Consider the following 4735-nt stretch of genomic DNA (forward strand, 5'->3'; position numbering starts at 1 on the left):
CAAATCACATAGAATTGCATGGGTATATACCCTAGGTTCTTGAACTTGTACATGAGGAGGCATTTACAAGAATGTTTATTGCAACATTGTTTGTAATAATAAAAAATGGGAAACTATCCAAATGTCCATCAACAGAGAATGGGTAAATAAACTGTGGTATATTCATATAATGAGATGAGATACTGTACAACAGAGGAAATTAATGATAAATTATATATATCATTGTGGATGATTCTCAAAAACAGTAAGGGGAAAAGTTTTCAGAAAGTATTATACTATTTTTCTAAAAGTTAAAAACACAAAAAACAATATATATTTGGTTTGGAAATATAGACATATCTAGTAAAAGTATAAAAAGTCGTGTATGGGAATAATAAACACGAATAGAAACCAAATGTGGTTTACTTTTGGCAGGGGGAATGAAATCAGGGGGAGTAATACAGAGCTTCAGCTATAAATGTAAAGCTTTATTTCTTAATAGGTGATGGATATTCATTATTTGTATCTTAGAATGAACTATGCCACTTAGCATTATATATTTATTGCTCAGAAATATGGAAGGAAATAGGAAAAGGAAAGGGAGTAGGGAGGTGAAGGAAGGTGCAGAGGACTCTTGTTTTTTAAAAAATTGTATTTCTTGTTTTTTAAAAAATTGTACTTCTGGCTGACCTTTAAACTATACAGAATTACAACTTCAATAAAAGTCAATTATTATAAAAATAATGGAAGTTTGATCCAGGGAGTAATATGTGATGTGCTTCTGGCAAATCTCTACTTTTAGATGCTTTATCTCAGTGCTATTCAAAATATGGTCCTTAGACAAGTGTGAGTTGGCGATTTGGTCTGCATGGACTAAACGTAAGAATTGAGCCTAAGTGTTTGGGAACTTTTATAGCAATTTTAGAGTGATTTTATGTATGTTGAATCTAATAGAAAAATACGGTCTTGTATTTTATATTTTATAATTCATTATTTCATTTTTTTCCTAGAAATAAACTCTTATTTTACATAAGTATTGGTGTGCAATGAATTGAAAACAAATAAACTGCTCCTGCATAAATAATTTGAGATGCACTGCTCTACCTTAATGAAAACTGCTATCTTCATGATTTCCCCCCCTGCAATGTTTAGGTTTTCTTGTTCCTTAGGGATCTTGTGTTCTGCTCCTAAAATATTAATGTCCAGTGTGGGATTCCAGAATTATTTTATCTAATTCCAGATATTTGCCTTGCATATAAAGATGTGGCTATTCTTTGCATGCATTTCCTTCAGACACATGTAAATGTAGCTGTAATTTCCTGTTGGTAAACAGCAAGCCTTTAAATTTAGAATCAGGTGGTAAGGTTGGTATGTAGAAGTGTAATAAATTGGATTGCTTTCAAAGCAATACCTTTTCAAGTTAACTGTTAACTTACCACTTTGTTGCTTTTCTTAATTATACCTAATATCACCTGATATGTGAAAACACCATAGACAGGATTTAAAGTATTTACTTCATGGACTTTTTGCATGAAAAATAGACCTCATGCTATAGAATGAAAGATATAAATTAATAAAACATTATTATTGTAAGAGAACAAAATAAAACCCAACCTCTTCTCCAGTGCTTGGCAGCACTCCTGTGAAGTTTCAGGCTGTGTGTGGTCTCCATCAGAGGACTCTAAAGCTTGCTTAATGGCCTGTGTGACAGCAGGAGCCCAGGCTACACAGTAGGGGCCTCTGAAATGTCCAAACATATCTGTTGTAGATCTCCTTTTCTCCTCAAGGACAGACTTGTTTTTTAAAATTATTTTTTTAAGCCAGATTAGTTACTGATTTCCACGGTCCTCTTACACCTGCCACTTCTCGAGAGATTTTTTTATAATCTTAATCTTTCTGAAAAGTAATAAAACATTGCCTCGGCCTGGCTTTCCATCAGAAACACCCAATCTCTTTCAATTCAAAAAGTCTAAAGGACTTTGTTTCTGGCCTCATTTAGCTTTTAATTTACAGCAGTTTAGTCTCTGATAAGTTTTCTAATTTTATCGTTTGTTACTTAACATTTGTTTGCGACTTTACAGAATTCTTTCTTACTAACGTGCCATTCTAGAATATTCTCATAACTAGTATTTTGCCTTGCTCTGTATTTCATTCTCACCCTCCTAAAAGACAAACATGAGGTGTAGGGCAACAACGATAGCCTCTAAAGCCTTGTCTTTCTTCCAGAGGTCTCTGCAGCAGACTCCCTGCCTCTAATTTTTATCTTCCCCAACGCTGCCCTAATCCACTGAGCTTTGGGTTAGCTGAAGTCTGAGACCTTGATTCCAACGGCACCAACCTGTGAAGTTAGGTGATAATAGTTTTCCCTCTCCAGGAGCACCTAGCAAAACCAAAGCAGGTAATTATATTTATCTACGGTTTGGGGTTGCTACTGAAGGAAGTGAAGCAAGACAGGTAGAGGAAGAAATGTAACTAGGAAGGGGCTGATAGCGAGAAAAAAGAGGGGTCCCGTGACTTAAGCTTCTGAAGAGACAGTCATGGGTGAGGACAAGGTGGCGGAGTGAGAACAGTAGCGGGAAACGTCCCCAAAGATGAGGCGACCCAAGAACTAATTAGTAGCTTTTTCAGTAAAGCTCTGAAGCAACTCGAGTGGCCGGTTGTTTGGCTGCTGCCCAGGCCAAGGTAATAGAGCATGGTCAGGTCCTATAAAAGCCTGCAAGTTAACTCGAGGTCACAGAAGTCATGGCAAGTTTAAGTACATGCAATATACGGTCAGCGCTGGTCAACAGGAACGGCTCAGAGACTGAGGAAGCCAGTCCAGAGGTCGAGTCCACACAGTGGCGGGAACTGCCGCCCATGTCTGGGAAACCCTTCTCGCAGCAGCAAAAGCAAAAGCAAAGCCCTAGAAGACCACATTGCTCAGATCCTGTGACCGAGCCAGGCTCTAATTGGCTGCAAAAGCTCGCTGCCTTTCTGTTTCCCAGAAGCCTTCCTGGAAACTACATTTCCCAGAGGACCTTGCAGTGCTTATTCTTCCTGGCTGTTTATATATCTAGGGTGGTGTCGGGTTTGCCCCAAGTCCATGGAGAACTTGACTGGCTGGTGAAGATTAAAACATCTGCACTCCGGAGGCGGAGGAAGCGAGCCGCGGCACTGTCCCTTCCTTTGCGCAGAGGCCTCTGGGAAATGTAGTAACATCGAGGTCTCCGAGTCCTCCTGGTTCTCGCGTTTCCCCAGGCTGTGAAGGTCGCGCGTGGGGGGGGACCAATGGGGAAGAGGAGGCTACTAGCTTCTCCCCGACCATCGGGTGGCGCTGCGCACGAGCATCTACCCATCTACTTCTTGCTTATCCCATGCTGGAATCTCTCTTCTACCCTATTGTCTTGAGATTTCTTTAAGTTTAGATTTCGATTAAGCAATTTTTAGAGAGATCTGAGAAATGGGGAAAATATTTTAAAAGAAACAAATGACAGCAGCCCTAAATTACCCCCCACCCTTCTGCTGCTCGTCGGATGCTTTATGAGGGTACAAAGAACCGTGGCGCCGCGCCTGTTGGGGTGGGAGGGATCTATTTTAAGTCAGGACTTCTATCGGGCAGTTACTTCCGCCTGCAGAGAGTGTCGAGTTCTCGCTGGTGCTCACTCCCCTGAAGTGGGCCACCACGACCCTCGGTCCGAGCCCAAGCCTTATTTCTGCCGTGGAGGACATTTGTTCTGTCCAGCTGCAGTGGTGTCGTTCTCATTTCACGGAGGGGAAAACTGAAGGTGTGGTGGATAAAAGGGGTCGACCTGCTAAAGGTCTTCAGCTAGTTGTGTAGTCAGAACTCAGTACAATCGGAACTAATTCTGATTCCTGTCTCTAACCTGTCCTGTCCACTTCGTGTGGTGTTAGTCTCCTTTTCTCAGTTTTTCTGCTACTGCCTTAGTTTAAGGGTGACATTACACTAACAGTGTCATCCATTCAGTATTTATTGAGGGTGTGCTAAGTGCCAGGCATTGTGCTGCATGCTGGGGACACGGTATTGAATGGGGCAGACACAACCCTACCCTTACGGAGTTTATAATCTAATAGAGAAGACATACTAATTACATAACACAAATGAGAATAAAATTTAAAACTGTAGTAAATAGAAAAAATAGGGTGCTACAAAAGAGAATGGAGGGAACAATAAATTAGATTGGGAAATTAAGGAAAGGAAGGAATGCTTGATTTGAGACCTGAAAGCTGAGAAAAATGAAGCTTTGTAACCGCCAAAGCGGAGTGATCCAGGAGGAGGGAACATCAAGTGCAAAGGCCCTGGGATGGGTAAGAACTTCTATTGTTATTCAAGGGCTGGAGTGAGGTTGGGAGAAGGTAGAGCAAATTGAGGCTGGCCTCCCTTTCTCCAGTCTTAACTCATCTAAACTGATCCACAATGACAACATAGAAATCTTTTCAAAACTCAAATATGATGACTTTATTCTCTTGTAGAGGCTTTGTGCCCCCTACAAGGCAAATTCCTTGGCCTAGTGCTTAAGGACCTTCATAATTGGATTTATCTTGCTTTATAGTTACAGTCTCCTTTTTTTTTTTTTCGGACGTGCTGTTACTTCTGCTTGGTATGCCCTCTCCCATATTCTTGCTGAGCAGGCAAACGTCTATCACCTGTCCTGTCTTGGCCTCAATATCACCTCCTCTGTGATTTTCCCTCAGTGCTCTCTCAGTTAACTTCTGGTTCCCTGGCTGTATAATTATTCGTTTGCTTACTGATCTCTCC

The 4735-nt window shown here is 40.9% G+C and overlaps 1 long non-coding RNA gene across 1 annotated transcript in view; it reads left to right on the top strand.

The window, feature by feature from the left end:
* The first annotated feature begins 3551 nt into the window (after positions 1-3551).
* The window catches only part of LOC111743957, a 3769-nt gene continuing 2585 nt past the window's right edge, over positions 3552-4735 (top strand). Inside the window, exon 1 of the long non-coding RNA XR_002781959.1 lies at positions 3552-3743. This is a non-coding gene — a long non-coding RNA (uncharacterized LOC111743957). The remainder of the gene's footprint in view (positions 3744-4735) is intronic.

The sequence above is a fragment of the Pteropus vampyrus genome, unplaced genomic scaffold (assembly GCF_000151845.1).
Source record: "Pteropus vampyrus isolate Shadow unplaced genomic scaffold, Pvam_2.0 Scaffold125, whole genome shotgun sequence".
Classification (NCBI taxonomy): Eukaryota; Metazoa; Chordata; class Mammalia; order Chiroptera; family Pteropodidae; genus Pteropus; species Pteropus vampyrus.